Source organism: Canis lupus, chromosome 7, assembly GCF_011100685.1.
Source record: "Canis lupus familiaris isolate Mischka breed German Shepherd chromosome 7, alternate assembly UU_Cfam_GSD_1.0, whole genome shotgun sequence".
Classification (NCBI taxonomy): Eukaryota; Metazoa; Chordata; class Mammalia; order Carnivora; family Canidae; genus Canis; species Canis lupus.
This window is the reverse complement of record NC_049228.1, coordinates 35,036,344-35,048,732: the sequence shown is the minus strand read 5'-3', so window position 1 is coordinate 35,048,732 and position 12,389 is coordinate 35,036,344. Positions and strand designations below refer to the sequence as shown.

The 12,389-nt window shown below is 40.1% G+C and overlaps 1 long non-coding RNA gene across 5 annotated transcripts in view; it reads right to left on the bottom strand.

Moving 5' to 3' along the window:
• LOC111096696 overlaps positions 1 to 12,389 on the bottom strand; it is a 49,879-nt gene that overhangs the window by 18,032 nt on the left and 19,458 nt on the right. The window contains exons 4-5 of one of the 5 annotated variants that reach the window (XR_005362224.1): positions 6,103 to 6,217; positions 4,870 to 5,284 (exon numbers count right to left, since the gene is read on the bottom strand). The exons of 3 other annotated variants lie outside the window; for them this stretch is intronic. This is a non-coding gene — a long non-coding RNA (uncharacterized LOC111096696). Of the gene's footprint in view, positions 1 to 4,869; positions 6,218 to 12,389 lie in introns of those variants that run through there. One more of the 5 variants, XR_005362222.1, reaches the window with a different exon arrangement.

Here is a 12,389-nt window from a genome sequence, read left to right as displayed (position 1 = left end):
TGCAAGATTGGCCTGGATTGTTGAGTTACAGCTTGGTGGACAGACGCCCGGGAAATCACCCAGCCCACAGTGGACTTCTTAAGTGAGAAATAGCCCTTTGTCGTATGAAGTTACCGAGACATTACTGCACTACAGCATAACTTATCCTGCCTCATACCATTAATAAATGTTTGTTTTGCTTAGGACTTTTAGAGGAGACGAGAAATCACTGCCTCGGTAGATATGGAAGGAACTTTATGGATTAATAATCAACTCACCCAGTGCAAATAAATTTCCCAGTGGAAAAAAAAATCAGCTTTTCCCCTGTGTTCTTTCCTTTCAGTCAACCCCAGCCACACCAACTCTTCCCCAGATGGTGGGCTTCCTCATGCCTGGCTTCTTGGGGGGAACCCAGGGACCTCCAGTGTATCCATATCACTTTTCTTCTTGGTCTACTGGAGGCAATATGGGGATTTTGCCAAGTGAAATCTCCTACTTAAGAAATGAAGGTAAAGTGAGTACAAATGTATAGAAACAGATGGATTTGCTGGGTATAGATTTCTAATCAAAGTGTATTTGAGCCTCATCTTCCAAAACATTGGCAGGATATTTTTGATCCTTGAATTCTGAATCTATTCAGTGAAGGGTAACCTTCCTTAAATGCCTAATGATGTGGCCCTATGCTAGCTTTGTTTATTCACCCCAAATTATGACAATGTATGAAACACATTTCTTTCTATAGAATAATTATATTCCTTATGAACCATAAAAATCTTCAAGAGCAATATTCTCATTAATAATTTGTGATTTTTAAAGCACTTTGCATGTTCAAAGTCATAACTATAGTATCATGAACAATAATAGTCATCATCATATTTTAAGCCTATTCATGCACAGAAGAGAGTTAGGAAGTTCTTTATAATGTAAATTATTCCTAAGCTCTAGAAATTCAATTTACACTTACAAACATTACTTAATTTTAAATTCTTCTATTAAAATATATAATTGTTGGGGCAACAAGCTCCATATTTAACTGCCAATTCTTCCAAAAAAAAAAAAATACCATACTGAATCTTACTTTGGGTGAGAGATAAGTGACCACAGATGGAAAGTTAATGCTTTCAGGGCATGGCTTAACTCCCTGGAAGAAGTAAATCACATTTATTTCTTGTTAAAAAAAATTAAGTGCTTTTCTTCTTGTGTGTACTATGTGTTTTAACCTCCCATAAACCCAATGTTTCATAAGGGGTGTGGTATAGTGGTTAAGAGCATAGACTTTGAAGTTAGACTTGTGGGTTTTAATTCTTCCTCTGCCATTTTGCTAGCTGTGTGACCTTGACCACGTTCTTTGATCCTCCTGGGCCTCATCCTACCTGTAAAACAAAGCTCCTAATAGTCCCTATCTTACAGCAGTACCTGATATATACATGCAATGAAAATGCTTGTTGATTAAAAATAAAATTATACACTAGACATGAAGTAGAAAAATGGCAAAAAACAAAATACCTGTCTTTGATTCTCAGTGAGGCTTCAGAATTGAATAATGCAGAAAAAAAATTTCCCCTGCCATCCCTCATTATGGCTCCCCAAAAAGCAATGGGAACAGAAATAGGCTGTTTGGGGAACTCACATTCAGGGAATTCTCAGACTTTGGGTAATCACAAATGGTGAATTAACCCCTAAATATGCCAAAGTTGCCCCAGGTTTTCTAGGGCTAGCAAGGTCTCCTGGGGCCCTGACGGTGGCAGTGAAGCCCACACCAGCGAGCACAGCACAGGTGCCCACTGAGAGTCTAGGTCCATACTTGCGCATTGTGGTTACAGAATTCAGAAAGCTCTGAAAACCAGAAGTTTGTTTGTTTGTCTTTAGTAAGTAAAGAGCAAACTCACCTGTCATCAAAACTTGTCCTGAATGGAGATGAGGCTATTTGAAGACTATTTTTCTTAGTGTGAATCTTCTCTTGCTTTGCTACAGAAACAATAATGCCTTTGTTTATGGGTGCTTCCCCAGAACTCGGTGGAATGTTATATGCTTCATATATGTTTTATGTGTTCCATGTTTTATGTACCATATTACCTTCTTAAAATCTGAAAAAGCCTGAATTCAAAATCCCATCTGACACAAAGGATTTCAGTTTGGGGATTGTGGACCTTGACTTTCTTAGGTGTCAGATGGGGAGGTCATTGACAACTCTGCTGTCTCCGGTGTTGAGATGTGAGCTCCATGGAATCTTTTCTCTCACTTCCTCAAGGCCAGAAGGTGGGAACAGGAAGGGAGCCTCTGATGACAGAGAGAGTCTTTAACAAAATACTAGAGTCTTTTCTCCCAGAAACTGGTTCCAAGAGGGCTGCTGTGAAGATTTACAAGGGGTGGCTGGATGGGGACCAGGTCACAGGAGGCGTGGGTAGTCAAACCCAGGAGGCTCAGCAGCAGGAATGTTCTGTCCTCAGTAAACCTGGGCTGTGAATAAGAGAGCAGTCCCAGGAGGAGTGTGAGAACACTGGCTAGACTCGGCCACACAGAGGTCTAACAAAAAGGGTCTGCTGCCATTCAACGCATGTTTGTGTCTGCACCTGATCACTAGGTTCTCCTCCAAGCTCATCCACCTCGCTTACTTGAAACATTCTGGAAAGAAGCCAGATAGTTAAAGCAGTGGGCAGTCAATTCCTCCTGCTTATCATGGGGATTTGCACCCTGTCATCACTGATCACATTTAAGCGTTGGACATCTAGGCTTTCTACCTATAAACTCGCAATCCCTACAAATTGATGTAACCCCAGTGGCCCTAGGGACACTGCTACTTCATGAGACCTGACATGACTGAGACTCAGAGCCCTGAAGCCACACCTTGTAGAAATCAAAACCCCTCCCATAGTGTCTATATATTCCTGGTGGAGCAGGCTTATTGTTGTCGTGATAACCTCTTCCCCTAGAACTGTGTCTGCCCTCTTCCAGTGACCCACATGTGCAACACAATTTCTACTCACAGAAAAAAACCTCACATAGAGAAAGTTAAGTATGCAGCAGACCTTGTAAAGACCTGGAAGGAGGAAAGGGGGAACCCAACAATTTAAACAAGTTCAACCGAGGATTAGACACCACAGTGTCAAAAAAAAAAATCGATTGTAGGGATATACTTCACTGATCCTTTCTCATCCAGCTCAGGACTCTAACCCAGCACTGCCAAACAGAAAAATAATTCACATAAACAACTGAATACCTTCTAATGGCCACATTTAAAGATTAGTATGTTGGGGCACCTGGGTGGCTCTGTCATTTAAGTGTCCAACTCTTGATTTTAGCTCAGGTCATGATCTCAGAGTTGTGAGATAGAGCCCCGCATCAGGCTCTGTGCTGAATGTGAAACCTGCTTGAGAGTCCCTCTCTCCCCCTCCCTCTGCCCCTACCCCTTTCCCTCTGTTCGTGCACTCCCTCTCTTTAAATAAATGAATAAATAAATAAATATTATTTTGTTAATTTTAATACATTTTATTTAACTCAATATTATTATTCAGTATATTAGAATTTCTAGATTATAGATTCAATATCTATAGAGTTGATGTAATCAAAATTTTTAAAGTATTAATTAAATCTTTGACATCGTCTCTTCCATAAGGCCTTCCACACAGTGTGCATTTTACACTTAAAGCACACCTCCATTCAGACTTGCCACACGTAGCTGTGGCCACCCTGTGACCTGGTGCTCCCTCCAGGGCTACCTGTCTCCCCAGCCTCTTCCTCACCACCCCCAATAGTCTTAGAGGACACTCAATCCCTCTTGATTGTAGGAAACCCTTCCCTAGTTTCTGCTCCTGTATCACAGCCTACTTCTTCTTGGTCAATTTCCATTTTTAAAAAGCCTATTTATTTAGAAATTGGACATTCATTAGAAATTTTTTTTTTGGTTTCTCCACTTACATCAGAAATTATTATTTATCATGATTGTGATTTATCATTTTTATCATGATGCCTTCATGATCTGACAGGTTGGGAGACTTAACTCTAAAAGTTAAAGATTTATCACATTCACACAGCACAGAGTGAGCCCATGACTCCTGAAGGGTCTCCTTTTGGCTCCAAAAGTTAAGAGCACAGGACCCAGAGCCCCCGACTGCTGAGACTGCTGACTTATTCTCCTGAATTCTTCTCTGGGTCGATCATCAGCTTCTACCAGGCCCCCGAAGTCCTAGGCTCTGTCTCGCCTTTTCTCTTCTCTTTCCCTACACACTCTGGTGCTTGAACCTCTACTTGGGCCTTTTGCTTGCAACGCCAGCACCTGCTTGAATCCACCTTCCTCTCCACAGCCTGGATCCCCGCCCAGAACACATACTAGCTCCTCTGAAGTCATTATCTCTATTAACCCCAGGCACTTTTGGTCCTAGACCTCCCAGGCCCACATAATGCCAGTCACCACACTCCCCTGAGTACTGAGTTTAAAAATGCAATTTCAAGACTTTACAATCAGAAGTTGAATGTTACACGATAATTCTCCTAAGTTGGTAAACACTGTTTGAATGTCTGAGAGAACTAAAAGAGTTGCAATATTTATGACTTCCAATGTACTAGATTTTCAAAACTTTAAGATCATCCATTGGAAGATTTTGTGTGCCAGAATCATTAGCTTGCTGGATCAAGCGTTTGAGGTCGCTTAGGAAGAAAATTAAATGTGCTAAATTTATCCCTGCAATTTAAGAGAAACGAATAATTCATGTAAATGACACTAATGGCTCAAGGGGTATTTAGTCCTTTCAAGTTGAGTCGATCGAAAACTAATCAAAGTTGTTTCCTCTTATTTTATATAAAATGTACTAAATTTATAAAGAATTGTAACATAAACGTGAAGGCTTTGGGAAACTGGGCTTTTACATGTGTAATTTTAATGACCAAATATTCATTAAAACCCCAGGTGTGTTGTGTTCCTCAAAAGGGAGTGGGCAGCTTCTTAACACTTCAGCGTCCATGATGGCCCCCATAGGGCCTCTACATGGCTGAGTTTCTCCAAGATGGCCATGGTCAAGAAGTTTCCAGCACTAACGGTAGCTTGGTGATGGCTCAGGAAGGCAAGGGGTGGGGCCAATGAGCAGAGAGTTGAGGGTGGAGCACAGGAAGATTGGCCACCCAACCCGACCCCCTCAACCTTGAGGGGGTCTAGAGTGCAGAGAATGGAAAGAGACTTTTGTCAAAAGTGCCCTTTCCACATACACCGAGTCTTGGCGATGTCCTCAGAGTTCCTTTGTGAGTGGGTCCTTCTCTGCTCTCAAGGACACGCATTAGCTCCAGTTGTACAGTGGTGCCAGCCAAGGCTCTATGAGATTCAGTGACATGCTCTCTTAGCCCCTTTGAGCTGCTATAGCAAAAATACCATAGCCTGGGGGACTTAAACAACAAATAATTATTTCACACAGTTCTGGAGTGTGGGAAGTACAAGATCACAGTATTGGCAGATTTGATACCTGGTGAGGTATGCTCTCTGGTTCATAGATGGCCGTCTTCTTGCTGTGCCACATAGTAGATGGGGCAAAGGAACTCTCTGGGGTCTCTATTATAAAGGCATCAATCCCACGCAGAGGGGCTCCACCCTCATGACTCATGACCTCTGAAAGGCCCCACTTCCTCAAACTATCACACTGGGGATTAGGTTTCAACAGATGAATTTCTGAAGGATGTAAACATTCAGTCTATAAGGCACACTCAAGTCCCAGGACAAGGGTGACAGAAACACAGATCTGTGCCTCCTAGCTGCCCTTTCTAATGCCTGCACATCCACCATCTGTAAATATCAAACACAATGTCAATGCAAATACAAACTTTCATGGAGCAGAAAGGTCCCACCTAGCAAACTGAACAAAGCCACAAGCATATAGTCCGCGGATATGCTGAGATAAGGTCCAGAACATACTGGTCATGGCTTTAGTGCCTCTATTCAGTGAATGTGACTACCATCTCTCTCAGTAGATTCCATTTTAATGACACAGCCCTGTCCCCAGCAGGAGACTATCTGGTGAGTGTAAGTAGGGCCCACAGTATTAAAATCACTTTAGGCCTCATAACATCATAGACACTCCAGGATGGTAAGAGTGAAGGTTTTGTTAGTTGATCATGTTAACCAGTATTAATTTTTACCAAAGCACAGCTTCTCTATAGCAATTCAGGACCACCAGCTCCTTCACAGATGAAGCTCTGCTTTTGAGGAGAATGGTGGTATGATGTGGAGGAAAGGGTATTTCACAGATGTTTACTGGAAAAGGATGGAGAAGAGAAAACAAAACAGGAGAGCCATTAACCCTTGTGTTTGTTTGTTTCAGAGCAACTATAATTAGGAGACAAAATAGAAGATCAGTAGATAAGAACCAGTTGTCATTTTACTCCTCTGCCTGTCATGCCTTTTTGCAAATAGCCAGACTCAGTAATTAGGACAAGAATGAATTGGCTTGGTTTGGAGGAAAAGCAGTTTCTTCCCCCATCCAGCTAACCCTTGTCACTTATCTGAATTAAAAACAATAATGTCCTATGTAGGGTTGTCCAGTGTCACAAATAAAATATAGGGACACTTAGAAAAACTTGAATTTCAGATAAAAAATAAATAGCCATCTAATAGAGAAGTATATTCTAAATACTGCATGGGATATAATGCGACATTTAGAGCACACTAAAAAATTATTTTTAAATTTTCATTGTTTACGTTAAATTCAAATTTAATAGGGTGTCCTGTACCTTATCTGGCATTCCTAGCTGTATGGCCACTGGGCTTAGATGTACACCTAATAATATATATTTTTTGAATTAGCATTAATAGAAAAAAAATCACAAACATGTATTATAGGCATAGTCTTCTCTAGCTACCATTTCATACTTGGATAAAGAGAACGTTCCCAACCTTATAGTTGTTATCCTAGAGAAATGGAGGAATTTGCCCAGGGTCACCCCTTCGATATGCAATGGAGCTAGGATCCAGACCTGGGCCTGCAGGAGTCTAAAGCCTGCTCTTCGTCATGACCCTGCATCACCTCTCAAACTCTGAGTTGATAACACAGGCAACCATTGCTTTTACTCTTATTATTATCTTGGTAAAATACACACAATGTAAAATTTATCATCTTACCTATGTTTAGGGTGCAGTTGAGTTGTGTTGAATACATTCATATTGTCATGCAACTGAATTTCAGAATTCTTTTTATCTTGCAAAATGAAAACTCTGTACCCATGAAATGACTCCCTATTCCCCCTCCCACAGCCCCTGGCAGCCACCAGTCTACTTTGTCTCCATGAAGATTACTGTTCTAGTTCACTCATATAAGCAGAGTCATGCAGTATTTATCTATTTATGACTGGTTTATTTCACCTAGCGTGATGTCCCCACAGTTCCTCCATGTTGTAGCAGGTATCAGAATTTGTGTCCTTTTTAAGACCGTATAAGATTCCATTGTATGCCTATACATTTTATTTATCTTTTCATTTGTCAGGGAACACTTTGCTTCCACCAAATGCTTTTATTAACATGGGTGTGTACAAGTATCTGTTTGAGACCTTGTTTTCAATTCTTTGGGGGTATATACTCAGAAGTGAAACTGCTGAATCATATGGTAGTTCTATTTTAATTTTGAGGAACTGCCATAGTGTTTTTCACAGCTGTTGCACCATTTGACATTCCCACCAAGAGTGTGCAAGAGTCTCAATTTCTCCACATCCTCAATGTCACTTATTTTCTGGAGTTTTTTGTTTGTTTGTTTTTGGTAGTAGCTATTATAGAGAATGTGAGGAATCACTGCTTTTTATATCCATGATAAAGCCAAATAAAAACTATTATAGTTCGATTTATTTTTTTTTTTTACTGATTTAACTATTTCATTGAAATCTGCAGACTATTTTACCAAGTTACTCTCTTTGCTACCATAATTAATGCTAACATCAGTTACTTATTGATAATAATGACTGGTATGCACTGAGCACCTGCTGGAAGCAGGAATTGCCTGAGTGCTACACAACCACTCGCTTGTCCAGGCCTCACACCACCACCACAAAGTGGATACTTTCTTTATTGTTCCCATCTGACAAGTGAGAAAAAGATGCTTAGAGAAAGGTTAAGTGTCTTGTCCAATGTTATAAAGCTTTCAAAGCTCATAAACCCAGGTAATCTGACTCCTACTTATGCCCCTATCTTTTGGTGGATCTTGAGAAGAAAAACATCTTCCAAATCAAATGGACCTATTTGAGGGAAAATTAAAAATTTGTTGGGGCACCTGGGTGATTCAGTCGGCTGAATGTCTGACTCTTGGTTTAGGCTCAGGTCAGGACCTCAGGATTGTGAGGTTGAGCCCCACGTGGTACTCAGCTCAAAGTCTGCTTGTCCCCTTCCCTCTCTCTCTGCTCACTCCCACTTGTGCTCACACATGTGTGCATACATACACACTCTATCAAATAAATAAATACATCAATTTTTTAAATTTCTCGAATCTTGTGATTTTTAAATAGGACACTTCAAAATACTTTAAAGCTTCTTTAAAAAAAATCTTTATTGAGATATAATTCACCTACCATAAAATTCACCCATTTAAAGTGTACAACTCAATGGTTTTTAGTGTGTTCATAGATTAGGGAACCATCATCACAGTCAATTTTAGAACCCTTTTATCACCTCAAGAAGAAACATTGGGGGACATAATCCAAGATGGCAGCATAGGAAGACCCTGAACTCACCTCCTCCCATGGAAAGACTGAATGTACACCCACATATAGAGCAATTCTTCCTAAAGAAGAAGTGATTTAACCGCTTCTGCACAACAAATAGAGCAAAACTACATAGAGAAGGGTAGGAGAGAGGGAGACATTCTAAGGAAAGCCCACCCTCAACATGGTGATCTGCAATAAGGAGGGATATCAATGAGGGGCTCAGAGGCTCAGACTCCCCCTGCCCCAGGCACAATGAAAAACAGCAGCTAAAAAGTAACCAGAGTATAAGTGAAGGAAATCTATTTACTAACCCCAGAGTGTCAACCAGATAGGTTGGGAACTGCTGGGACTCTCTCCAAGGTTGGAAGTGCCCATGAGTACCATTTTTTACATTTCCCCTCCACATTGATAGCACAAGGTGGAAGCAGAGTCCAGACACTCTCACCAGCCTGCTAAGGCTGTCCTACCTGGTCACACCACTTCTAACCATCCCCCCAGGTGGCCCAGTGAGGCATTTCCTGCCCTAGGATTCCATCGCCCACACCTGCCCCAGCTCCAGCCATCCTACCAGCGTAGCCCCGGTGTGGCATGCCCTGGGACTGCTTGTTCTGTGCTTGCCCTTGCTCTAACCATCCCACCAGGCAACCCCAGACTCCCTAGACCATGTTTATACCAGCTCCAGCCAAATTGCCAAGGTGGCCCTGGGAGCCCCTGGCTTGTGCCTGCTCCAACCCCAGTTATCCTGCCAAGGCAACCCTGACACAACATGCCCAGGGACCCTCTAGCTCACATTTGCTCTAGCTCCAGATGGCCTGCTAAAGCTGCCAGGCACATGCAGTCTACACAAGGGGTGCTCTACACAAGGGCACTCCTTTAAGACCCAGAGAAGTAGATGTCCCATCTAATTAATAGAAACAAATACAGAAAGTCAAAGAAGAAGAAGGAGGAGGAGGAGAAGGAGACAGAAGAATATGCTCCAAATGAAAGAACAAAATAAAACCCAGGAACAAACTCTAATGAAATGGAAATAATTTACATGACAAAATTCAAAATAACAATTATGAAGACTTCACTAAATTTAGGAGAAGAATGGAAAAACACAGTAAGAACTTCAAGAAAGGGTTATAAAACATAAGAAAGAGTCAATCAGTGCTGAAGAATCCAATACTGAAATGAAAAATACACTGGAGGGAATCAACAGAAGCTTAGATGATACAAAAGAATGGATCAGCATTCTAGAAGACAGAACAGTAGAAATCAACCAACCAGAACCTCAAAAAGGAAAAAGAACTTAAAATGTGAGAATGGTTTAAGGGGCCCCTGGAACATCAAACATACTAACATTTAAGGGTTCCAGAAGGAGAAGAAAAAGACAAAGGGGCAGAAAACATTATTTGAAGAAATAATGGCTGAAATTTTCCCTAATGAGGAAAGAAAACAGACATTCAGGTCCAGGAATCAGAGTCTCAAACAAGATTAACCCAAAGAGATCTACACCAAGACATGTTATAATTAGCATGGCAAAAATTAGAAAGAAACTTACATAGTCACAAACAGAATTTCAAATAGTACAAACAAGAGAAATCCCATAAAACTATTAGCCAACTTCAGTAGAAATTTTGCAGGCCAGAAGAGAGTGGCAAAGATACATTTATTTAAAGTGCCAAAAAAGGGAAAAGCTTACAACCAAGAATTCTCTACTTGACAAAGTTATCATTAAGAATTAAAGGCGAGATAAAGAATTCCCCAGACAAGCAAAACCTAAAGGAGTTCATCATCACTAAATTGGCCTTGCAAGAAGTGTTAAAGCATCTTCTTTAAGTGGGAAAAAAGTCCTACCTAGACATAAGAAAATATGTGAAAGAAAAAAATGTTATCGATAAAGACAAATATATACTAAAGACAGTGGATCTGTCACTTAAACAGCTAGTAATGAAGGTTAAAAGACAAACATAATAAAATTAACTTTATCTATGATAAGTGGTTAAGGAATACATAACATAAAAAGATGTAAAATATGACAGAAAACAAAAGGTGGGGTGGGGTGGAGTAATAATGTAGTGCTTTTAGAATGCATTCAAACTTACATTACTATTAGCTTAAAATAGATTGTTATGTACATATAGGTCAGTATATGAACCTAATGGTAACCACAAACCAAAACTTACAAAAAGTACACAAAAATAGAGAGGAACCCGAATATAACACTAGAGAGAACCATCAAACCACAAAGGACAATACTGAAAGAAGAAGAAAGGAACAGAGAAGCTGTACAAGGCAACCAGAACACATTTAACAAAGTAAAAATAAGTACATACCTATCAATAATCACTTTAAATGTAAATGTACAAAATGCTCCAATCAAAAGATACAAGTCAGCTGAATGGGTTAAAAAAAATAAGACCCGGCAGCCTGGGTGGCTCAGCGGTTTAGCGCCACCTTCGGCCCAGGGTGTGGTCCTGGAGACCGGGATTGAGTCCCATGTCAGGCTCCCTGCATGGAGCCTGCTTCTCCCTCTGCCTATGTCTCTGCCTCTCTCTCTCTCCCTCTGTGTCTCATGAATAAGTAAATTTAAAATTTTTTTAAAGACCCATTTATATGTTGCCTATGGGCGATTCATTTCACATCTAAAGACACACACAACCTGAGAGTGGAGGTATGGAAAAAGATTTCCATGCAAATAGAAATGAAAAGAAAGCTGGAGTAGGAATACTCATATCAGACAAAATAGCCTTTAAAACAAACACTTAACAAAAGACAAAAAGACATTATATAATGATAAAGGGTCAATCCAAGAAGAGATAACATTTGTGAATATTTAAATACCCAACAAAAGTGTACCTAAATAAATAAAGAAAATAATAACAGACATAAAAGGAGAAGAGGACAATAATATAATAATAGTAGGGGATTTAAATACCCCACTTATAGATAGATCATCCAGACAGAAAATCAATGAGGAAACAATGGTTTTGAATGACACATTAGACCAGATGGTCATAACAGATACATACAGAGCATTCCATCCAAAAACTGCTGACTACATATTCTTTTCAAGTGTGCTCGGAACATTATCCAGGGCAGATCACGCATTAGGCCACAAAACAAGTTTTGATACATTCAAGAAGATTGCAATCATATTTAGCTTCATTTTTTACCACAAAATTATGAAAATAGAAATCAATTCCAAGGAGATAAATGGAAAAAACATGAGCACATGGAGACAAAACGAGATGCCAGTAAACATCAATGGGTCAATAAAGAAATCAAAGAAGAAAGTAAAAGAAATCTCAAGACAAATGAAAATAGAAAAACAATTTTCCAAAATCTATGGGAAACAGCCAAAGCATTAAGATTTGTTTTATTTATCCTGGGTAAGGGGGCAAAGGGAGAAAGAAAGAGTCTCAGCATGGAGCCCAACAGGAGGCCCAAACCCATGTCCCCATCATCATGACCTGAGCCAAAACCAAGAGTCGGACATTTAACTGAGTGTTCCAGCCAGATGCCCCTGGCCAAAGCATTTCTAAGAGGAAAGTCCATAGCCATACATGTCTACCTAAAGAAACAAGAAAAATCTCAAATAAACAATCTAACTTTATACCTAAAGGAACTAGAAAAATGCTGCTGGGAAAACTAAGCACTTAGATGCAAAAGAATAAAACTGGGCCACCATCTTACACCATTTACAAAAATAAATTCAAAGTGATTAAAGACTTGAATGTAAAAATTAAATCCAGGGC